The 27,441-nt window shown below is 27.1% G+C and overlaps 1 pseudogene; it reads left to right on the forward strand.

The window, feature by feature from the left end:
* The first annotated feature begins 308 nt into the window (after positions 1–308).
* LOC147067565 (uncharacterized) lies at positions 309–26,203 on the forward strand (annotated as a pseudogene).
* Positions 26,204–27,441: the final 1,238 nt, after the last annotated feature.

The following is a 27,441-nucleotide window of genomic DNA, read 5'->3' on the forward strand; positions in this document are numbered from 1 at the left end:
CACCTAGAGAGAATATAATCACTGACGGGACTTCGAATCATATAGTTCAAGGAAAAGCTTTTATGACTTTCAAGAGGGATCAAAAAAATCGAAATGATGATGGTGTATGCAATACCATAGATCCAGATAATAGTTTTGAGACTTATGATGAGCCTGTGAAAAATTTATTTACCAGAAATATCAATGTATCAAAAAGCAATTATGAAGATGAAAATATTGATGAATTGAATTTTAAATCACGACTTAATGCAAAGGACATTATTTCACTCCAAAAGACTATCAACATTTTCTTTGATTCATCTTCAAAAATGGGAAGAGATCCAAGTATTGGAGTCAAACAGAAACTAGAGAAAAAGGAGGGGTTATTTAGAAGACACATGATGGGTAAAAGGGTCAACTTTGCAGCGAGATCTGTTATTTCCCCCGATCCGCATCTTCATACACGTGAAATTGGAATTCCTCTGGTTTTTGCGCAAACACTTACGTTCCCTGAATATGTTAATGGTAATAATCACGAGGCTATGGTGAATGCGGTCATCAATGGACCCAAGTATCCCGGGGCGAGGCATCTCACTGTCATAAATCCGAGGCATAAAACACCCATAAAATACGATCTTTATAATCTTCCCGAAAGGAAGAGAACAGAACTTGCTAATCGACTGTTGTATAAAGAATCTATTGTCCATAGACACCTTCAAAACAATGACATAGTTCTTGTTAATCGACAACCAACCCTTCATAAGCCTTCGATTATGGCACATAGGACGCGCGTTCTTCCTGGTGAAAAAACTATAAGAATGCATTATGCCAACTGCAACTCTTATAACGCCGATTTTGATGGGGATGAAATGAATGTTCATTTTATGCAAGATCATCTTTCACGATCCGAGGGTTATATGTGTATGAGTACCGATCATAACTATCTTTCTACAACCAATGGATCACCAGTACGAGGGCTTGTCCAGGATCACATTGTTGTGTGTGCAAGATTATGTCTCGTGGGTGAATTTATGGGAAGAGAAGAATTTATACATTACATAAGTGGGTGCGTGGTTTTAGAGGACGAATCTAAAGGATTTCTAATTCACGAAAGTAATTTGATAGCAAACACCGATAACTATAATGATTCTCGCAGCAGAAAAAAACAAGGAAACAGATACTTCGTCCCTAAGCCAACTATAATTAGACCGGTAGTTATGTATACTGGTAAACAAATAATAACTAGCATTCTCAAATCGATGAATATATATATTGACCATACTAGTAGTTCTAAAATGAGGAGCTTGGAGGAAGGAAAGATTATAATTAGAAATGGTGAATTGCTTGTTGGCGTGCTTGATAAAAATCAAATAGGCCCTACAATGGATTCTTTAGTTCATGTATGCGGAGAAAAATATGGTTATTCTATATGTAATGAAATTTTGACTAGTTTTGGAAGGGTTATTAATAGAGTTATGATAAGACAAGGATATAGTGCCAGGCTTGATGATTTAATCTTGGAAGATGATTGGAACCACGTTAGAAGCGAAGTTTGCAGAAAAGGTGAAAAAATAGCAATCGGCGCATCAGAATCTGTTATATATAGAAGAGATGAAACTATTCAAGGTCAAAATAATTTATCGAATGGTAAAGAAAACCCAGATGATTATTATAATCAAAAAGAAATCAAATTAATCGGAAACAAGAAATTCAAAAAAGATAGTTTAACCAAAAATACAAATATCTTGATTGATCCGCTATTTTACACAGATATAAATAAGTTAAATCAGTTCGATAGTCTTGTAAAAACAAAGATGAATGAAGTAACCTCTAAAATATACCAAAATAGTGTTTCTAACGGGCAATATATCCCATTCCCATACAATAACATGTCTCTAATGATAAATTCCGGGGCTAAAGGATCAATGGTCAACTTGGGACAAATAAGTGGTCTTCTAGGTCAACAGGAATTAGAAGGAAAAAGAGTTCCCTATATGATATGTGGAAGCACACTTCCGTGTTTTAAATCATGTGACATTCGACCGCAGGTATCAGGATACATCTTTGGAAGATTTCTAGATGGCATCAACCCTGCTGAATACTTTTTTCATTGTATGGCAGGAAGAGAAGGTTTGATTGATACGGCCGTTAAAACATCGAGAAGTGGATACCTCCAAAGATGTCTCATCAAATCAATGGAAGGAATCGTTGTGGAATATGACATGAGTGTTCGAAATGAGGGTGATATTGTGCAGTTTTTGTACGGCGAAGACGGATGCGATCCTATTAAAACAGTATTAAAGAAGCTATTAATAAATGAAAAGTATTCAGAGCTATACAACGGAGAAAAAAACGACATCGAATGCAATTCCGAATCTAACTGGATACTAGAAGAAGGTGATAATAAAGATAAAGTCGGAAAACCACACAATAACATAAAATATACAAATAAGCTTCAAGATTCCGAATACGCAGGATTAGAAGTTGATAAAAAAGTTGGAAGGTCATTTAAAGATAAAGAGTCCACCAAAAAAGTAGATAGTTTGAAATCCATTTACGGAGGTAAAAGAGGAAACATCAAAAAAAAATTGATTAAAGACAACACCAATATTTCCATTCCATCTGAGTTACTGTCAATATGCGGTGTTTCCCCAGGAGAAGCGGTTGGGATTCTAGCAGCACAGGGAGTAGGAGAGCCTTCTACACAGATGACACTTAACACCTTTCACCTAGCTGGGGTGGGTTCAAGGAACGTGACTCTTGGTATTCCAAGACTCGTTGAAATTTTAATGGTAGCCTCACGAAACATCAAAACACCTGTGATAAACGTCAATTTAATAGATGATAATAAAGAAGCCACCACTAAACATATATCTAAAGATTCATGCAGTTCATCATTAGAAGAAAGAAAAACAAAAATTTTAGACAAAATAAAAAAGAAAACATTGATGGATATAACAAAAAAAATTAAAATCGAAGAAACAGAAGATAATACATTCAGAATAACTATTATACTTAGAGAAAAATTTGGTTCTCAAACATTGAAAAAAAAACTTAACAAACTGATCGAATATAACATAAGAAAACTCGACAAACTCAAATACTGTGGTATTGAAATGGAAAATGCAGCACCTGAAGAGGAAAACCAAATATCCAATCAAAACAACTTAGAAAGTGACGAATCAAGCGAAAAAGAAAACGATCAACCCGAAGAAGAACTAATAAAGGACAAAAATATAAAAATATGCAAAGAAATTGCTGAAGATTATAAAAATGACGATGAAAGTGAAGAAATTTCAAAAATAGATAATAATGAAGATGACGAAGGTATATTGAAGATAGATAAGGTTAAAGACGAGGAAGAAATATTGGAGATAAATAAGACTGTAGATGAGGAAGAAATAACCGATGGGTTTAAAGCTAATGAACAAGAAGAAACTCATGAAAGAGAAAACGCTAATGATGGTGAAGGAATAGATGGAAATAAAAATTTATTTAGAAACGGAATGGAGAATAACCATTTCTTAGACTTGAATGAAAAAAGCTTTTACATAGAAGAAACGAAATCCAAAAAAATAGAACTCAAATTCAGAATGCTGAATAAAAACATCCTAATTCTGCCAATTCTCGAAAAAATAATTCCTCTAGTAATAGTTAAAGAAATAAAAAACATTAAAGGCGGCACAATAATAAAAGATAACCTAACAATCGAAGGTTCGGATTTTAGCAGCCTTGTCGAAATACTATCCATGGATGAAATAATGCAATCCTACTCAAATGACATATACGCAGTCCTAACCACACTTGGTGTAGAAGCATGCAGATCAGTAATTATCTCGGAAATACAAGCGGTATTCAACGTATACGGAATAACTATAGATGTCCGCCATCTGATGCTCATCGCCGACTTTATGACTAGAGAAGGTTCATACAAACCATTTTCTAGACATGGAATGACCCAAAGCAAAAGTATTATGCAGAAAATGAGCTTCGAAAGCTGCTTTACCTTCTTAAAAGAGGGTGTCAACTTTGGTTCAAAAGATAATGCTAAAAACCCAAGTTGTAGTCTGGTACTTGGCAACAGAATTCAAACCGGAACTGGAAAGAATTTTGAAATCTTTTATGAAACAGATATCTAAAAAAATTTATGGCTTTAAATCAAAATTTGAATCTTGAAGTAAAAATAAATAATTTTAAAATAAAATCAATTTTGTTAAATAGAGGATTAAATTTAAATAGTTTTGAAATAATTTTGCAAGGCTGGGAAATTTATACCTAAATTTTAATTAAAATTGTGGCGAAATTAAAAGGTATTTTTTATTTATGGTCTAAATTTATAGTCGTAAGTTTAGTTTTTGTTCTCAGACACAGCTTGCTTGATTCTCTGTACGCACAGCGTATTTATACTTTCGGCTATTTTCTCCTCTATAAAGTCTTCTTCAAACCCCACCTTCTTTCGAGACCTATTAATTCGTGGATTTTTCTCAATCCCAAGGTTTGAATATATGCCTCAACCTGGTTCGTGACATCTAGTTTATTTAGATACTTTTATGATATCTTCTTACCACACCGTCCCATGTTATAACATATGGGATAATTTTTGTCTTGCACTTGCATATTTGCGAAATATATATGATTAAATAAATTTACGAGTGGAAGCAATGTTTAAGTAATGTAAATTTGTGCTGGATCTTCCATTAAGATAATACAGGTTTTATTCTTTTCAATTAAGGGCCCATAAAAATTAAATTGTAATGTTTAGGATGCGAAGATTGTGCGGTAAAATAAAACACCTATAATCTTCGTTTTAAAAAATTTTGCGTTCTATTCTCATCGATTAAGAGTACTACAAATATAATAGTAATGTTTAGGATGCGAAGATTGTGCGGTAAAATAAAAGACCTATAATCTTCGTTTTAAATAATTAAGCGTCCTATTGTACCCGGTTAAGGCATTTAAAAATATATTTTCAAATGCTTAGGATGCAAAGATATCGCGAAGTAATAAAAAGAACGATAACCCTCAATTCAAATGACAATTTTACATTCTCCGGGCTAATACATCGTTGAATTAACAAACAGGCAATAATTCCGCTTGGCTGCAAGGCGTATGGCCAAATCTGGTAGAAGATCAACATATAAAGGATGCTTTAGGCTTTAAACGTACACTTAGTCTAGATCTGGCATAACTTGTATCAATTACAGACGTAAAAGCAATTGTTGGTATTAGCATGATGTGGTGACCGAGTTACGTGTTGTGTTAAAACTGTTAGCTTTCTATCATAAAAATTAATAAAAAAAATATGGGTACACTTGAAGTTAGTATCATACCTTTAAAATAAACTCAGTGATACCATAATGTTTTTTACCACATGAGATATCGTTTTGTGAATATTTTATAACGTTATGCGACATTTGGAATATCAATTATAAGAAATAACTCACAAACTTAAATTTACAAAGAAAGCTTGCGCTGTTGATGGTAAAAAAAAATACCTTAAATAAAGATATTTGACAGTATAATTTGACAGTATATCGATTAGACTTTTTCAATAAAAAGATAAACCCGTTCAGAAAAATTACAAATTTATGAAAAAATAAAAATTATCCGAAAAACTATATACTGAACCAAAAAATGGGATCAAAAGAAGTTGGGTATTTTTTTCGTTTCTACTTATAGCTGTGTCTGTTTTATTAAGAATACCTATTTCCGAATATCCAGATGAATTTTTGATATTAAGCAACGAACATTATATATGATTGGCAATACAAGATATTTGGCATTCTTTAGATATAATAAAGGTTATGTTTTGATATTAGAACAAAAGAAATTATATAGTATTTGGTCTCTTGTATAAAAATAAGACCTGATATCAAAATAAAAAAAAATCTATTTGATGCAGTTTATCATAATCTTCTATATTTGTGGGTAGATTTATTTTCAAGAAATAGTAAAAAAAGATATATGTATATTAATTTTTTAACTGTTTTTGAGTTTTCATGATTCAAAAAAATTATAAAAGAAAAAAGGCATTAAATAGATTGGCTAAATTATAATGCGGTTAACATTCGGATATAATTACTTTTACAGTATATAATAGGAATGTATCTTTCTTAAAATATGATAAAATAAGAATATTTTGGTGTCTTTCGGGTAAAACATATTTCTCACTAAACATAATGTACATATATAGAATTTTAAGCCATTTTTTTGCAATCAGTTAAAAACTTTATAAAATCCAGTAAACATGGTGATCAACAATTAAATAAGGACAACAACCTTATTTGCGAAAAGGTTTTATAAGTTTAATACGAAAAAATAAAATCAAAAAATATAATAATACAAAAATTTTTATTATTATTATTTTAATGGATGCTAGTTTTATGTATTTTAAACCCAAAATTATAGCCATTTGATAGAAAATCTGAAATATTCTTAGTCTGAATTTTCATCATAGCATAATAAAAGTGTATAAACACTCCTAATATTTTTATGTTTCTTCTTTTGCTTTTTTTTTATATTCATGTGAATAAGAGATCTATTAAAATCACAAAAAGTATAAGAGAAATCGTCACCCTATATCTACATTACAAGCCTCAACCATCTGCTTAATTCTTTGATCACTATATTATTAGCTTTATGATATCATTTTATTAGGAAAAATGATATTCTCTGTCTTAATTTGTTTTTATGATTTTTTTATCTTTTATAATGATATTTTCTTTCTTATATTTGTTTTATGTTATCTTTTTATTGTTGAAAATGATATGTTCTTTCTTGTATCTGTATTTGATGTTTAATTTTTATAGAAAAACTTCAGAATACTTGGTGATTAAACTTTTTTTTATAAACCAAGCCAGGTCGGCTATATTTTTTTTGCTATTTATCACAATTTTCATTTAATATTTACAGAAATAGATGAATAATTTTTACGATTTCAAGCCTTTTCAAAGAAGCTACGCTGATATTTGCATAATATTCAATAGAAGTTATTTGACACGGTTTGTATGAATATTTAACTGACTATAAAATTGATCAAAAGTGAAAAATAATAAAAGAAATTGTGTATAAATCAGATAAAAAAATCGTTGTTAATTTATGTATGAAAATATAGAGCTTATGCGTAAAAATCCCACACGTCATGATAATTAACCTACAATTTTAATTAAATATAGTTTTTTTTATATTATAGACTATTAATATTCAGACACATATCACTGGCAGATTTTCCACGTTTTAATATTTCAGAATGTATTTTTTTTACTAATATATACATATTTCTTAAATTTAATTGGGATGATATCTTTGTATTTCAAAATATTTTTACTGGGATTAAAGAATCAGCGAGAAGAGGTTTATATAAGGTTTGGGAACGGCCAGAAATTTTTAGAAAGCCGTTTTTCTCTATAATCTCCAACTAAAGCCAATTTAAGACATGAAAAGCTTTCCATTATGCATAATTACATGGTTATAATTATGTGTATTTTGATAAAGAATATGCGGTTAGCCTTAACAATAACTGATGGTCAAATAAGGAATATCGCCAGATTTTATTTTAAACTCATAAAATTTTAAATAATTCATAGACTAATTTTATATATTTTTCTCGAAAAAAGGAAAACAGAAAACTGTTAGTTTTAATATTAATAAATTCTGCAAATCATAAATTATACATGTAAAAAAGATGATAGAAAATAATTCTTGTAAAGGTGCTTCGAAAGACACATTAATTTTTTAATGCTTAATGATGTCAGAGATTGTGCTATTACAACAGATAACATTGGATTTTGTATGATTGACATTTGAATTTGTTCTTAAGTCTAAAATAAATATATTTCATTTTAAATTTTAAATATTTGATGGGTGATATTTTTGAGTGTCCAATGCTTCTTTTTGAAACATTCCTAGATTAAATTTAGATATGGACACTTTTATTTCTTCCCACAAATATGTGTGATGATGATAGCACTGACGAAGAAAAGTATTTTATGATGAAAGAGCAGTCAAAACTAAATGAACATAATAAAACAATAAAAATGCGACAAAAAGCATTTCAAAGGCATGAAATCGTTTATAAAAGAGCACAATCACTCATTATTAACAGAAAAACATTTTCATTTTTTGTGGGATATGTAAAGTCACAAGACATTATTAATATCTTGATTTTACAGATAAAAGCAAACGACGTAGATCTAGAACTTAAAATTGAACATATATTGACCAATATGATTCAATGCGGCGAAAAGATTAAAAAAATATTACAATTTGGGATTTAAAATATTTCAAATGATATTTTGCTCTCTATAAAAGACACTTTTTTATCACCAATGACGACGATAAATGAACGAAACATTTAAGTATAAACAAAAAAAATATGATTTATTCTACTAAAACAATATGAATAAACATAGAAATATAATCATTGAAAATATAATTAAAGTATTTTCTGGGCACGGATATTAGGCCAAGGTATAAATCACATTTTCATATTTATCGCTTTAATAAACAATATATTTTGACACCATTTTATTAAATTATCTATCGAATTATTAAAACTATGGTAAGTTAATAATTTATTCATAGAATTATGATATTTGTTTCTATATATCAACTAAATAGTTAAATTATATGATATATAACTTTTATTAGTTTTAGTGGTCGTATCTTTCAAATAAATTATCATAGTTTCATACTTCGCTATTTTTAAAAAGATCGAGAACTACAATTATAAATTGAAATTAAGAGAAGAATTTCAGAATTTAATGTTGTATCAATATTATTTCGATAAAAGAGGATTAATTTAATTGTAAATATAAATACATATCTAGAGATATTCGAAAAAAGGCACAATCTAGAATTTAAGAGACCTCTAATTGTAGTACCATCTGTCTATATAAGTTCTAAGCCCATTTTTATTTCTTAAAACATTAAAAACACAAAAACTGTAGAACATATATTGATTTGTGCGACTTTTCATTATATTACATGCTTATAAGACTTACCTCACACCTTTTTTGACTATTAATTGAAAATTACTAGCAGCAGAAATCAGAAAATTCATATATATGTCTTAATTTTATAATATACCACACCGTATACGAGCATATAACCCTTTATATAATGATAAAAAAATAAATAAAACGCTTACACTTTGCAAATCGTTCTATCAAAAAGACATATAGCTTCTTAATTTTTAGGGCTGAAATAAAGATGGAAAATTAACAAAAAAAACGAGACATTAAACCCTAAATATTAAGACAAATGAATATAAGAAATTAAAAATAGGCATAAAATCATCATGAAAATATATAGGTTTACACTTGATATTTTTTTTCTTAATGATACATTTGTAATTCAGAAAAGGCTCAAAATAGACCTTAAATAAATTTTTTTTGTGTTTTATGCTTAATATTTATGGCAAAATCACTCTCCTATTAATAAAATCTTAGGAAAACCATGAATTTTTGCTCAAAATCGACATTATATAAATTTTAAAAGTGATTTTTAAATTTTGGCGAATTAACTCATCCTGTTGAAATTTCTAGTTTTTTCCAAATATTTCTGTCAGCATTTTTATCCTGTAATTCTAAATTTTCTAGTCATTAAATCAGAATTTGCACCACCAACACTTTTAAAAATATAAACAGGTTGGCATAAAAGATTTATGGACAAAAACAATGTTTTTGTATTATTATATTTGTAAATTATTGGAAATTTTAGCATATTTTTGATAAATTTCGTGTTTAATTCAACCATCGTATATGTATTTTATTTGCTTTATCGTAGGTGATATAAATATATGATCAACGAAATATAAAATATAGTCCAAATTGTGGATATTAATCTTTTATAACTTTTGTTAGCCCTCAGGTTAAAATCCATATAAAAAATAATAATAAAATTGGGTTTTTGATTACAGAGAAACATTTTACCATAGAACAAACGTTGTTTGTAATACAAAATCGATTTTAGAAATTCTTATTGGGTAAATAATTTGCATTTTATTATGCCCCCCCTTTATATTTTTTTTAATGCAATCTCGCTCAAATTCACATCTTTTATCTTCTAATGTGATTTAAGTATGCTTTAATGACATATTTTTGTATATAATCATTGTTTGTATTACAAGGTTTGTTTTTATCTAAATTTATATGCTGGAATCAATATACTCATGGCAATTTACGATTCCTATTTCACATATTTTATATCCAAAACTTGCACTTTTGTTATGCTATAAACGATTATTTTATAGACATATCATTAAAGGTTTTCTAACTATATTAATATAGCATTTTAATTGCCAAATTATTGTTTTGCATGCATAAAAATTTGCAATAATAAGATTTTTTTTATTGTATAAATTCTGTACCTTCTCAAATTTGCATCTTATCATATGCCAATAACACCCCTTCATTTTTAAACCGCTAGAATTTGGTTAGCTTTTCAACTGAATTTGGCGTTTTTGTATTGGAAAAAGCATGCTCTTTCTAGTTATGGTTACCTCGAAATATTTTATTCTGATATTTTAGTTTTATGCATAAATTAAGATTTTTTTTTATAACAAAAAACCTTGTTATATATGCAATACACTTCTATTTTTCAAATAATACAAAATAAAGTTAGTTTGAATTTTTTTCATTCTCCTCTAACAACTAAATTTATTTCCACTAAATAAAACACAATAAGTTCCGCGTTATAATTTTAGTCTTACAGTATTTATCTACAATTTTGAGTAGTAAAATGATGCCTTTGTACCCTTTTACGATGATAGGGAAATTTTTCATATTCGCAACATAAAAAAGAGTGATCTATCATGATCTTTTATCATATTATAAGTATTTTAAAATATAATGCTAATAAAAAAAACTGCTTTAAAAGGTTTTTATTTGCTTGGTAAAGGGCGAATCATTTATTACGAACTTAAAAAAAGCGCTCATTTTAACATAAGAATAATAAATAAAATATAGATTTAAGTCTTCAAATTGATCCTTCTCCTGTAGTTTATACCTTGATGTTAGAGAATGAAACTAGTATCAGTTAGTTTTTGTAAATCATAATTATCTTTTATTATTTCTATGAGTTCCGAAATTTATTGCATAATAAATACACAATTTTATTAAATTTGAATATGCAAGTCTGTAATTTTAAAGCCAATTTTTATTTGTATTGAGCCTTTTATTTTTCAAATCATCTTTATGGGATTTTTGATAAACACCATGGCTAAATTATGAGAATTTCATGCGAAAAATATCTATTAAATTCTTAAAAACTTACAATTCATATAAATTTTTACATTAATATAGCATAAATTGCAATTATTTTGCAAAATTCATCTATAATTATGTTCATGTAGTCCTATACCAATTAATAGTATAAAATATATAGTTTATAATGAAATTACTGACTATATACCTAAAAAAGCTTGTAAAAAATAAAATAATGCATTTGGCAAAAAAATATAATTTAATTTATACAAAAAGGATATCGCACAATCTATAATTTTTTTATGGCTTTTTGTATAAAGGTATATTTTGCGAAGGTTTTTTAAATTATAAGCATGAAATTATTTATAATACAATGATGGATTTAAAAAATATTGCTTATTTAATGAAGAAACGAAATCCTTTTTCTACTTCTACATGATTAACCATAGATAAACATATTCATGTAAAACTATAATTGCTTTTTTTATTTTTAATACGTTTTTCACTTTAGATAGAAATAAAAAAAATATATAATAATTTCTCTTTTTTAAATTCCGTTTTTTTCAATATTTATATAAAATATTTTTTAAGGTCAATGGATGCCTTAGAATATTATTTTAATTTTTTAATGATCCGATAGTTTTTAAAATATAATAACTAATGAAATTATTTAAAAAATGCTGCATATTTTTTGATGAATTTACAGCTTTATTTGTTTAGCCAATTAATTTTCCAGCTTTATAAAAATTATTTTGCCTTGACTTATTACTACTATCACATTTTATAAAAAGTTTTATATTTTTAAGGTTTTATATGTTTATTAAAGGGTTAATTTAGTTCTATATTTTCATGTTTGCGTAGGCAAAACTTTATATTACTCTATATTACAGATTTTATGTACATTTTTTGAAGCCCATTTGTCATATACTCTTCCTAAAACATCTTCTACTCTCAAGACTTATGCATTTTGTTTTTTTCAATACTATTATTTGTGGATATGCTTCGTTGGCATTTACAATTCCTAGATACTCGACTTACGATATTTTGTGTAATAGAAAATATTATAGGCTTTTATTATTAATATATCATTTTGTTGAATTCAAAGTGCACTATCGGCTGCAAGCGCTTCTATATTTATAAAAAACCATAATGATTTATTTTTTTATTTTGGGTTAAGTTACTTTTCAATTATATCTACTTAGACGTAGTCAGCCCATTGGGAATATTGCACAACTCCTTGATGCATCTTTTGACATCTTTCCCTGATCTATCTTCATCAACTATGCATAATAATATCTAATTAAGTATAAATTTCAAAATTTGTGTTCCCATCAAAATATTAAAAATTTGCGGTTGTGGAATTGTAAAATTAAATGACAAATCATGTGTTAATTACGCGTATGTAATAGGATTAGGAAAATTCTCTTTTAATATAATTATTTACGATTAGAACCAGAATCATTAATATATTAAATAAAAATATTTAAAAAAGTACTTCTGTTTAATCTTTTATTTTTATGATAGTCTTGCTCTATATCTAGGTTTTCTGTTTAATCTTTTATTTTTATGATAGTCTTGCTCTATATCTAGGTTTAAAATGCCAAAAAAGTAACATTAAGCAAATAACAGCACAAATAAATGGAGTTAACCATGTCATAAGATGTAAGGTATTTGTACAAAACGTATGTAATCCAATGAAAGTAGATGAATTTTCCAAAAATTCATTTCTTGATAAATGGATTTTCTCTAGACCATCATTGACTGCCTTTGGTAATTTGTAATATAAACCATTAATGCTCTTTTCGAAGTAATAGGCCATGTAAAAGTAAAAAGGACAAGCTATATTCATATAAGTTAGCTTGGTAAATAAACAATTACTATCCGTGCTACTAAGTTTATTTCTCAAAAACGACTGAATAAAAGTAGGCACTGCTACTTTTACTGACAAAATTATTGTCAAAAATGTTGACACCTTCTTATTCATAGAAATAGCTCCAACGTTAAGAGAAAATGGAACAGCTGTGAAACAAATTGTGTAAAATATCTCCTCAAGACCATCAATTTTCGATACAGGGGCAATGAAATATAGTATCCCATATGTAATCGATGAAAAAAGTATCTGTTGTGCCATCTCGAATACAAGAACAGAAAGGTAATATGTTGGTACGGAATATAAACACAACTCAACTTCCTTGGATATTATATGATTCTCTCCATTAAAGGCTGTAATACAGCTTATTGCCTGGATTAAAAATAAAGACGGTACAATAATACACATTGATAAGAATTCAAATGCATGTATCAAACAGCTTTCATAATCTTTTTTTCTGCTATCATTAAGATTTTCATAAATATGATTTTCTATGAGCCACTCGAATTTTATAAGCTCTAGTCCTTTTTTTATATCAGCTCTCAAAGATTCTAACAATGTTACAAACAAAAAGATGAGTATAGATATGGATACGATCTTTAAAACTAATCTGATCAATACACGCCACTTTTTTAAGTAAATAATTAAGAGCCGTCTTTTTAGAAGACTAAAAAAATGGAAAATATTTGGTTTTATATCCTGGAAAAAATCATTCGAACGCTTATAATTTCTTGATTGTGGATTTTCCTTGTTTTCAAGTTTTATTTTTTGCACTATTTCTTTTTTTTTGTTTATCTCCTGATATTCCCCTTCGAAATCATCGCAAGTAATGTCCAATAAAAATTCGGGAAAAGAGGTATTCAAATTGCGAACTAGTTCATGATTTCGTAAATAAGATTCGCACTCACTTGTGTATTTGTTGCAAATAATTTCACCCTTTGAAATTAAACATATATGATCGAAAAGATTGTAGGTTTTGGTACTGGGTTGATGAATTGTTAAAATAACAATCGTGCCTTTATCTTTTGCTATTTTTTTTAAAAACTTAACTACTTTGTGCGATAATGAGGCATCTAGACCGGATGTGGGTTCATCCAAAAAAATTAATTTGGAATCTTTTATTAGCTCGCAGATGATCATTACTCTTTTAGTCTCTCCTGAACTTAATTTTTCCATGCGTGTATTTAATGCATCTACCAGATCCAATGATTTAACATAATGTTCGACATGATTATCATAATTTTTATTGTAAATCGAAGCAACGAAGTTTAAATGCTGCTTGACGCTAATTTCTTTATAAAAAACTGGCTCTGTGACAAGAAATGAAATTTTTTTGTACCAATCATCGTCTCTTAATTTTCCATTATAAAAAACACTTCCAGACGTAATAATTTCCGGGTCTAGTATTCCAACCAACGCGCTCATGAGCGTTGATTTACCAGATCCCGAGGGACCCATGATCGCCATAATTTCGCCGGAATTTATTTTTCCAGAAGATTCATCTATTAAATCGATGTATTTTGAGGATATATGTTTCTTTTTATTCAAAACTCTAACTCTTATATTTTTCCACTCTAAAGACATCTTTTTGAACGTATAGAAATTAGATTTTATACATACAAAGATCAATTATATATTGATAAAAATGTATTGATAAAAATGTTTGGGTGATTTATGATCTTATTATTCTATATACATTTGTATACATCGATGTTAATGTGATAAGAAAAAATTGACGCGGAAATTTTCGTGGATTTTAAATATATTCGTATCCATGGACTTCTGACAGTATAGTTATTGTTTAAGTAAATCAAGATTTTCGCATTTAAAAGAAATTATATTAAAAAAATTATTTTACTTGTATTAAAGCTCCGAGTTGACTTTTTTAGTTTACAATTGGTTTTAATCAATGATTAAAATATAATATTGATCGATGACGTTTTTATATTAAAAGTTCAATTTATTTAAAAAGATAAAAAAGTGTTTGTATTTGTTCTCTGTATTTTTACGCTTAAAAACAACATAATTGAATAATCGTCTGCTGGTTTTTACTATGGCTTTATGCCTTCAAATTAATATTATATTTTTGAAAGATATTATATATGATGGATGTAAATTATTTTAACAGAAACGCGCTAAATAAAATTATAAACTTCATTTTAAAATTACATTTGTTTAACTTCTTGGAAGAGTAACTAAATACTATAATGATCTTATAATTAGCACTTTGGCTGTGATAATTCTCCAAAAAAAAATAAATTTAAAATATTGTGGCCTCGATTCTTCTCCTGCACTTTCAACTATAGTTTTATGTTTTTTTAATGGTAATTTTAAAGCCGTGTATTGGTGGAATAAATTAAAGAAAAATTAAATTTTTTACTATACATACATTTTAAGTAAGTTTATTATCTTTAAAGGTATTTTTATTACGGCTTCAATACTATTTTATATACAGTAGATTGTGTATTTTATAGCGTTTTTTTATTGGTCCCCACTGATAGCAATATTGTAATTGTTTAAAAGTTATTATCAAATAATTTATTAAATATGTGGAAATAAAAAGGAAATTCTGGTCTTTATGCCCACAATATAATCGTCCGTCACCAAAATCCGTTGTATTTTTAGTTTTTATTTTTAATCTGCCTAAAAATGACTATCGTGAAAAAATGTAAAAATATTAATATTTTATCCGATCTTCATCTGATTTAATTTCTAAAAGTATCATAAATAAAGCAAATAATTCAAGTTCGTATATACACAAAATCAATTGTACTTATAAATTTTTTTCAGTAGAGCTATTTCCCACAAAATTATAATACATGTGACAAAGCGAATTTTTCAGCTTGAACAGAATCTAAAATTCATTTTAAAATCATAGAATACATTTCATTATGCACAACACAATTTTAAGTTCAGTTCCTGTGCCTTTTTTCTATTATTATAAATAACATAAAAACACATTTATTGAAACAAAAAATAACATTCTTGCCGACTATAAAAAAAATCACTTTCTATGATCAAAGAGTAAGTGATATTCATTTGGATAAAATATTATTAAATTGAAAGGTTTTAGAATACACTCACGTGTTACATATGAATGCTTTTTATACATGTTTATTTCCCTTATGAGCCTAATGCAAACATTTATTGCTTCTGATTGAGCCCGGGTTGCACCGTAGATCAAAAAAATTTTAAATGGAGACTATAGAAATATTTCAAAGAGACCTCATATTATATGCTTAAAAAATAAAAAAAGTGCATGAGTTTCTTTTTTCTTAACGAATTAATTTTGAGGTGCTTTTTGATGAATGTTAGTTTCAATGTATTAAAATAAAACCCACTGCAGTGTCCTTATTCCCTATGAAAATATGAATTTTTTAAATTTGAAAACCAAATATTAGCTTTAAAATACGAAAAGATATTTACTGTAGGTTTTGTTATTAGAGATTTCCGATTATTTTGAAAAATTAAGTTACAATGTACGGTAGATATAATCTTTTTGAAATTTATTCCAGAGCTACTATATTCGTTCGCGCAAAATTGTGATTTCTTCGTAGAACAGATTTGTTTAACTATCCTTTCTGCCTTATCATCTTTTTAATTTTTCGAAAAGAATCTTCTTGCTTCAAGACATATTAATATAAATGTGATTTTTAATCTTATTGTTCATCCCATTTTTCTGTTTATGTTGAAATCCCGAAAACTTAATATTCCTTATTTTTATTTTGTGATCACAATATCATAAGTTATTCCTTTTAACAGTGTTCTTGTTTTATAATATAGAAACCTTATATAAATTATCACCTAACCATATTCTTTCTTGTTTCGCTATATATATTTGTCAAGTTTCATTATACTGGTACATTCGATTGCAGTGCGTATTATGAGCATTATATTTTAATGCTTTATGCATATCAAAGTAATAAAATAAGATTTTTGTGCGTGAAAAACTGAATAATAATTTAATGCACACATACTCGATTTCTATACTGTCTTTTTGCGAATTTTATTTGATTTTTAAAAAAATATTTTCTGCTAACATGATGGTGAGCAATGAATAATACATGATGACCATAATTGAAGGTATAAAAAGTTGTTTTAAACATATTCTCAAGTGTAATTTACAGCTTAAAAAGCATGTCTGTTGTATTAATATTTTACCTTTTCAAAAAAAAACCTTTCTATCTTGCATGTAAAATACTATTCTTAATGTCTTTTATTTCTTGAATTGGATATATATTTGCATAAAAATATTTTTTATTGTTGCATGTCGAGTGATGCAGAAAGTTTTTAAGTTTTTATCTTTTAAATAAACAAAAATATTTATTTGAACCATTTATTGGATATTCAATTTAAAATTAGCATACACGTCGGTCTGATATAAAGCTTATAATATTTTACATATGATAATGCCTTTACTAGAGTTAGCGCATCATTTAAGCAAAATAGCGCTTAAAAAAAAACATAAAAAATTAAATTGTGAAATATTCGTAAAATACAGTAAAATATTCTAGCAGAATCTCATACTCTGCTTTTTTATAAAGCATATAAAATGGATCGAATAGTGTCGCTATTGGAATAATATAGACCATAAAAAAATTTAATATATGGTTATTAAAAAAACAGACGATAATTTTCATAAAAAAGTAAATTTTGCATAAATATACAATTTTTACTTATGAAATAGCATAATTATCAATTGCTTCATGCGTAGAAAAATGCAAGTTTGCGCCTGCTATTTTTAAAATTGAGCCAAATTATTATATTCTACATTTGATTAACAAATTCATACGTTTTTGATCGAATGGATTTACTAAATGTATAACAAATCCAAAAAATTGTGAATCACAAAATATTATAATATATTGGGAATATTTTCGCACTATGAGATAAAAAAAATAATGCTTGAGATTTAAGCCTTAAGAAGAATAAAAGCACCTATTAAATCAAAAAAAGCACTTATATTTCATTTAAGGCCTTTTTAAGATGTTTATCACCGCCTTTTCAATTTATTGATACACCGGTTATATAGTTTATTATTGTGCATATAATTGAATTCGAACTTGGTATTATGCAATTTTTGACGGGTTTATAAGTCTATTCTCGATGAAAAATTGTAATTTCACATATTTTTAGAAGAATTCAGAGTATTTTTTATATATATAATTTTTCTTATATTATTGCTATTCTTCTATTAATTTTAATCAAAAAATTCTTTAGGGCATAAGTTCGGATTTTCGTATCTGAGAATTTGAAGCTACCAAAATAATTTTACTAAAAGTAAAACTTATCTAACATCCTTCCAAAAAAAATAAAACTGAAATTTTTTTCTGATATTTGTGTCTATAAAAATATAACCATACAAATTTTCCTATAAAATATTCATTTTTTTTCAAAGAGAGGAGTAGATTGGACCAAATATGTGAGTAGCACTACATTAAAAAATGAAACTAACATGAAAAATCTGCAGGACAACACTATCTAGCATTTAAAAGATCAAATAAATGACATTTATATTGCCCCATTGTAAGTATTTTTGGATTTTAAAAAAGAATTGGTTATTCATGACAGCCTGTGTAAAAAAATAACATCAATATAGAAAGTTTTTTATTGGATATATTATGTAATATATATAAACATGTAAAAAATTAGTAATTAACATACAATAAATAATGTAAGAACGATAAAATTTTTCATGTGTATAACATCAAAGTTGAAGAACCATATTATATTTAAAATAAGTTTTCGGAAAAATTGATGATTACCATCCAGTAAATTATTTTATTTCAAAATTCAAAAAAAGTAGAAACATTTCCATGTTCATATGTCTCTTATAATTAGTAAAAATTGTGCTTAGTAGCCCTAATAGAGACACAAAGGGTGTTTTATCCATCGTATTTGTATACCTGTAATTATTTTGGTCTTCTTCTTCACATGTTTAAAATCTAATATCATCATTTGAAAGTATAAAAGTGTTTACTCATATATAAAAACACTTAACATATGAAGTTTAAGAAGTAAAGTACCTTGTCTTTAGCAAATAATTGAGCTGAATGTAATTACTTAAATTCACGCAACAAGATTTGATTTTAATCACCCTAGCTTAAAACTATAGGATAAAAATCAAAAATTGAATATTTTATTAAATATATAGATAGCTATTTTCTATGTTTTATTTTTTTTAGCTTGCAAACAATTCTGAATCTTCGGTAATAAATTCGCCGTATATTTAAATTATTATGAAATCATATGGATAAATTAAAAAAATTCAAAGATGTTTATTTTGTCATTAGAATGTGCTATTCTTCATTTTTTTTGCATTCGTAATCATTATTTTTTGTTTTTAAAATTTTGAAATTATTTTGTTTATAAATGCCATTATATTAAAAACACTTTTAAATTTATTATAACCGTTTCGAACTTGATTTGAATCACAGTAGTTTCTTGTACTGTATTTTTTATTATTATAATTTTTCAATAAATAATTGGCTTTTTTTCTGCACATTTAAATTTCCGAATTCTGAATTATATTATCTACTATCAATTTACACCTCTATTTTTTTCTAATCATTTTAATGTAACACAGAAATTTACGTAAATACAGGTATTTTGTGTTATTTTTAAAGAGCCATATTTTCTAAATTAGGAGTATTAAATAGAATCTTTTATGTGGCTTGTTCTTGTTTTATTTTGGCAGAGTACTTTAAATCATTTTGAGAAGGTGTATTTATATTGGTGAAAATAGCTGTATGTTAAAAAAACAATAAATAACCTGGTTACAATGTTAAAATATTAAAATACACATCCTTGTGTTTGCGAAGTTTGAAACCAGTGCTAGATGGAATATTATTATAATTCTATTATTTAAATCATTCCGAGCAAACCTGCTTTTGAACTATCTAGATGTAATTAATTTCACGGTATAAATCATATATTTATTTTAAGAATAATTGGGCTGCACTGGTTATTGATATTCTGGGGCTCGTTGTGTAAATAAACCAGCTATTTATATTAAAAAATTGTGGAAAAACCCCTTTTTACTAAAAAGATGATTAGCATTCTCTATTGTTATATGATGTCTGAATGTTATCGAGTAAGTTTTTTATAAACATAAAATCTTCAAATAATATTCCTTGGCCGCTTTGATTATGATCGTTGAAAACCATTAAACGATGTGTCAGCCCGCCTCATATTTGTGATATATTTTAATCATGTTTTATATTCTGATAATAATATATCTTTTAATCTATTAAAATACAGATCAATTTACTTCTGTCAAATAGAGAAAAGATGAAACTGCCAATTTTCGTAGCATGTAAATGCAAAAAATTATTCTAAGAATAGTTTAAGGTTGTCTTTTCGCATTTATAATATTTAATGGAAATAATGGTTGTTTTAACGACGTAAATCTTGCCAAATTTGAAAATTCGAAACATATTAATTTTAACGTATTTACATATTCCCAAATTAAAAATCATATATAGGAAAACATAAAAATCACGAAAAACCACACATATTAAATATTTTATCATTAAATCAGTTTATACACATCAAGAAATTATCAGTAAAAAATATTATCCACGAATTATATTTTTATGGAAAACAAAATTTATTCATATAATTTTTATTAGTTTTCCATCATAAAACGGAACAATATATATTGGAAAACAAGTGCGTTTATTGTATTTATAATATTAAAATAATCAATAAAAAAGCTTTAATTCTTAAAAAAATTGTATTTTATATAAATTTAATCGATATTTCTTATTTTTCTGTTTCGAAGCTATCTGTCAGCTTTAATGATTATATTATGCAACAATTGAAATCCTTGATTTTCCATAAATCTATATTTTTTTTTCGGATAGTATATAGATATTTGACGCAAAACGATGGAAACTTGATGAGACCAATTTTTTAATGGACAATTTTCTTTTTGTCAATTCCATCTATTGAGACGAAGTCAGCCCATTAGAAGCCTCGCACAACCCCTTGATTACTTTTTTGACACCTTCCCCCAATCTATCTTCATCAACTGCTCTTCTTCTCTCAAATGAGATAAGTCCAAGTGTCTCGCAGGAGACCCATATAGTTATTGATTTATTTTTTTTAATTTAGAGTTTGATGATCTTGTCTTAGAAGCCGAAAAATATTAAAAGAATATGATAAATCATGATAACTGTATGTCTTTTGGGTAATCAGACATGTAAATCTAGGTCAACACTTAGAACGTGTTTTTATATCGAGAAAAATATATTCTTATAAGTATTTTCACTAAAAAAAATACGATTTTGTATGTTTTATTCTATTTAATCTTAAATTGATTATGTTTTTAACGGTATATTATAAGACATTATTTACTACTGTCTTTTCATATGATTATAATAAGATATGTAGTTTTAAGTATCAAAATATTTTCACAGCTGTTAATGATGAGATAAAAACATTTAATATGTAAATGTTTAGCATACTTATATAGTTATAAAGCTTGAATTCGTATTAAAAAATATTTTTTAATAATTTTTATTTTCCAGAATAAAAAAATACATTTTTAATGCGGTTCAAATGAATACATATAAAAATATCTACAAAATACCGAAAATTCCCTTTTATTTTCAATTACTTTTATTGATTTATCATAACTGCAGGAAACTTAGTTCAAACAGCATCTGAGAGAAGTCCTTGGCCTCTTGGTGCCGTGGAATCAAAAGCGGTAACTGGTCTTCGACATTTTATTAGCCTAGGAAAACTAACGGTTCTACCATCATCAACTTGTTTTACGACATATAGTATATTTCTTTTTACATTACAATATAATAGCTCAAGAGATAAATTCAACTCTCTGAATTCAATTGCGACCATATTTTTCAAAGCAGCTGAACTTGTTGTTAATGTCTCTTGAATAGCCAACAATACTTGTTTATTAGCCAATTGAACTTCTTCAAGGACGGCTTCTTTAACTGGATCCTTTATCTCTTCAAACAATGCAGCGATATCGGCTGCTTCTTTGGCAGCAATAGGTGCATATTCTTTATTGAAGGCAGTTGAAATATCATCAAAATCTTTAGAGATTGTGCTGATCAAACCATCCCGTAAGTCTTTAACTTCATAACAAATACATTCGTTACTTAATTTGGAAAGCTCTTTAATTTGATATTCTGCTCTTGATTCGTTTATCTGTACAGCTGTATCGCAAGCAAGTGCAAATGCTTGATTTGCTGCGGTCACAATATCTTCGACATCACCTTCTATAGTTGAAGTATTTCCCAAGATGCTTGTCAATCTTTGGATCAAGGCTGAATCAATTAGGCCGATTTGAAAGGCAAGCGTTGCTTTACACTGTGCAAAGGCATCCTGTACTGCCCCTTGAATATCAGTAGATTTTTGGAAAAGTATTTCTGCAGAATCAACCGACATACATGTTAATATTTCATCAATAGCTGTGATTATATCAGTCTTTTCAATAATTCCTGTATTATCCCTTCCATAGTAATCATCACATATTCTTTTTCTTGATGAATTTCCACGTCTTGGTTTTCTACATTTTTTTCTCTTATGACATTTTTCACTTTTCTTAGATTCATATGAGGAAGATGAATCGCTACAAAATCCAGAATCTATGCATTCACTTATACTATCATATATTCTTCTTTTTTCATCAATGAATGACGAATCAGCACATAACAACCAATCGCATTCTTTAATCTTCTTGCCTTTGTTTTTCTTTCTACATTTATCTTTCTTTTTACCTTTATCAGTAATTTTACATTTATCTTTTTTCATAAGTACCATCGAAAATAAACTAATAAAAAGTAAAATTCCACTCCGCATATGATTTATGAAACATCATCTCTTTTATACCTCAATTTGACTAGTCCTTAGACTTTTTTATTTAAATTTTAGATAATTAAATTTGAATTTAATTTTAGAAATAGACCGAATAATCTGATCTAGAATCATAATTAGAGTTAAATAAAAGACAAATGATACGTAATAAACCTTATTTAATTCTATTGTTTAGATCGATCTATTTTTCTTATTTCATAATCATTTATATGGTTTTTAGAGCATCCCTGATGCATAAAATTATATTTGTGGATTAATTATTTAAATTTAAACTTTTAGAAAAAATTATAGTAATATTTTTATAAAGTTATGATAATTTTTTTATCAGATATAATATACTAGAATGTAAGTGTGAATATTTCTAGTTTAACTAAGGTTTTTCTAAAGAAAAAAATCATAGATAAAATTTTGTGAAAGAAACCAGGAATATTTATTTAGTACCTAAATTATGTTTATAAATAACTTTTTTCGATTAAAATTTTAAGAAAGAAAAAAAAAATATCATAAGTTAGAAAAATAATGGAAGTTTTATCATATATAATCATATCTGGGTGTTGGTTTATCTGTTTTAAATTGTGATAATTGAACTGTAAATTTAATTTATTTTTTTTATAGTTTGTATAGGAAATTAAAAAAACTTAATTTCTATTTTTGGAATAATCAAAAGGTTTTCCAGATTTATATTAATTGAAATGAAAATTTACCATTTTTATGCATCTAGTATACAAAAGGCAAAAAATTTGATATAAAACTATGTAATTTTATCGTAAACTATATAAAGTATGTAATCCGTTACATAAATTGTTTCGGTACCGTTCTATTATTTTTGCAAGAAAGGAAGCATATAAAGATACTAAATTTTATGCTGATCGTGAATTTGTTTTTGGTTAAGAAGACTAACTCTTTTTTTAGATATAAAATTAATTAAATCGCTTTGATAGTATAAAATATAAAACTAAATTATGTTTTAACGTTCAATGGAATTTTATTTTTAACCTATCTTATATATGGTTATACAATGGAAAATGCCTATAATTTTAGGTGTATTTATTTAATATATTCATTTATTGAAGATAAAAATAAAGATTGAATATAAACTCTTTTGTGCACATTTGTCGTTCTAAAAAAAACGTCTGGTGCTTTTTAAATAAATATATTCTCGATAAATAAAATTTCGAATGTATTTGTACTTTTTATCTCCATAAATCACTTTTACATTTAATAAAATAAGCAATTTTGATTCCACATTAATATTCTATCAGTTTTAATTAATAATTGTTCGATTAATTCAATAAACTTGCTGTAATGCAACAATAGAGTTATAACAATACTATAAAATTGATCGATACATTATGAAAATTTTATTTATTTATAGGTTAATTTTCTTTTTATCGATTTTATCTATTTAGACGTGTTCAGCGTGTTGGGAATATTGCACAACTCCTTGATGCATCTTTTGACACCTTCCCCTGATCTATCTTCATCAACTGCTTTTCTTCTCTCAAATGAGATGAGTTCAAGTGTCTTTCGGAGTGTGAGAGCTTGCATATATGCTTCCACTTCGTCCGGGATTTTTAACTCCTTAACATATTTTTTATGGAAATTTGTAACCACTCCATCTCAAGCCATTACATATGGTATTATTCTTGTTTAACATTTGTAAATTAAACTATTTTCATTCGCCAAGATGTCGATCTTCCTATATTTTTCATTCTCAACTTCAGTCAAGTTATCAAGGCTAGTTATACTTATTCCAATCAGAGTGATCATATTTTCTTTTTTATCGTATAGAAAAATATCAGGTCTATTTTGTTTGATTCGATACATTATAAAATTTATTTATATAACATTTCCGTTTTTGTAAGCCTAGCACAATTATGAAATATATAAACAATCAATCATCCATTAAAAATAGAACAGAACTGCTAAATGTATCTTGAAAATGAATATATTAAGATTTAAAATCGTAAACACTATGTATTAGTAAAGTAAATTGATAAATTAAATTAACTGTACGCAAAAAAAGTAAAATTTTATATTTTAATTTATTTAAAATCCAAGCCTTCGACTTAAAAACAAAAGTTAAGACATCATGATCTAATAATGTAATGTTAATTTTAAAATGTATCATATACTGTTAAATCCATAAATTTCATCATTTACATATTTTCAACCCGCTATATATTCTAATTGTTTGTTTGCTAATTTGTCATTAATTAAACCTAAATAGAAAAAAAGTATAAAAAAAGCTAAAAATTAGAATTTGTGTGTTTTTCAAACAATTAAATCTTCATTGATTTTGGAAATTTATTTACAACCCAGAAACGGGAATACACATTATATTATAGTATATCCCAATATGTTATTTTGGGATAATATAATATTTAAAAGAGGAAATTGTGACCAAGTTAGATGCCATAGATATTAAAAAAATGGGTTTAAAGATTATTTTGTGTCTAATAAATCCAGTTAACATGTAAAAAAACATTGAGAATGATACCTTAGCTGGAATAGATCATATTAAAAAAAAATTATATTTAAATAAATCAATTATATACAGTGGAAACCAATCAGCTTATATTATATTAGGGAATTATATAGCTTGTGATTAAAAAAAATCATATTATCACACAAAAAAATAAAATGCTTACAATTTGTTTTTGGAACTGGATAAAAGGTGCAGTAAAATATTCTAATAACCCATAACCAAAATCAATTGGCTTTTTATGAAATCGGTAAATACATAAAATCTGTTAAAAAGACTAAAAATTGAAAATAAACTAAATATATAATTAGGATTAGTGATTTGTAATTATATTCTGTCACTATAATCAAAGATAGAACACGAAAAAGTAGGAACGTGTAAAATGAGCTAATATAAATCTTTACAAAAGATGCATTTTGATTAAATGAAATTCGCTTATTACTTCAAATATTTATCAATCTGAATTTATAGTCTCCTCTACTTTCACAAAAACAGATATATAAGATTTAGCTTTACAGTACATTTTATATCGAACATATTTACAAAGGTTAAAGACATGTATGCAAATAATCGGTTTTTTAAACAGATATAGTAATAATTTTTAAATATATTTCGATTTTATCTCTAGGCTTTAATTAATTTGTGACTGTAGGAGAAAGCACTTGTGGCGGCAAAGAGCCAGCTGGAACTGTTATTGTTGTGTTGGGACCTAATGATGAATTCCAGCCATCTAATGGGGGTGATGAGAGAGGTGGTAATATTTGGGAGCCTAGTGCAGAAGTCTCACATCTCATAGCATCGCGAACAAATCTCATCACATGATTTCCATAATCATTTAACAGGGAATCAGTGTTGCTTATCAAATCCGCGATGAACTTATTGAATAATCCATCGAAAATACCCGTCAATGAACCCTCTGTGCTTTGAATTAGATTTAAAACTGCTGAGTTATTCGATATTATGGCATTTGTTACACTCTTTGCAATGTTTGAGCTACTGTCAGAAAGAGCAATATTTATACTTGAAATCTCTGTCTGTGTTTCGTCAAAGAAAAGAGGGCCCAAAGAACTAGAAATATTGTTGAGAATCGTTAATAGTTCTGGAAGTAATCCCAGGCTTGTTATGAAATCAGTAACAGTACTGAAAATTATTGCTTGTGTTTTTAAAGAAAGTGCTGTAATCACACTCGTGATATTGGCATTGGCCGCATTGATAAGTGTGGTTGTTCCTTGCAATAATTGTTTATTGGTATTATTTACAATGTTAAGAACACTAGAAAGTTCAGCTGAAAATCCAGCATTCATTAAATTCTTTAAGGCCACCTCCAAATTATTATTCATCTGATTTATCTGTGAGATCAAATTTTGTGTGACGGTTGCAAACGACTGTAATACGGATTTTAAAAATTCATTCCCAAGACTATTGAGTAATTTCATACCTTCATCCAACTTTTCTCTATATAAACCATCTAATGCAATTTTTAAATCAGTTAAAATAAAAGGACATGGGTTTGGGGGACATGGAGGCGGTGGACACGGATTTGGAAATGAACCAGCACTGGGGTTCATGTTATTTGAATATTGGGCTGCTTTGAACAAACCAACTTTCATGGAGGCATTATTACTTAAAAAATCTGCTGTTTGAAGTGGATTAAATTCTGATCCAATACTAAAGGGATTATTTATATCTGCCTTTTCACTATCTATCCAATCTGAAAGACTCGGGGTTTCTAGTACTCCTGTATCTTTTTCCGCCCCTGAAAAGAATGGTATTTGATTTGAAATTGTGCTGTTGTTAATTTCCAAGGGATTAAACTTTCGTCTTATAGCAATGCTTTTTGTATTTTCAAGATAACTAGTAACCGGTTGTATCGATAGGGGGGTTTTTTCTTCGTTTGTATTTTCTAGAACGGAATTTTCTGAATTCTTAAGTGGTATTGATGGATTTTTTTCTATTATACTTTTCATAAGTACAATATCAGGAACAAGTTTTATAAATAAAAAATAAAATAATACTACCATAGAAATTCGCATATATATCTAAAAATGTGTCTATAAATA

The sequence above is a fragment of the Rhyacophila brunnea genome, unplaced genomic scaffold, assembly GCF_057557595.1.
Source record: "Rhyacophila brunnea isolate RB1 unplaced genomic scaffold, BYU_Rbru_1.0 scaffold_38, whole genome shotgun sequence".
NCBI classification, from domain to species: domain Eukaryota; kingdom Metazoa; phylum Arthropoda; class Insecta; order Trichoptera; family Rhyacophilidae; genus Rhyacophila; species Rhyacophila brunnea.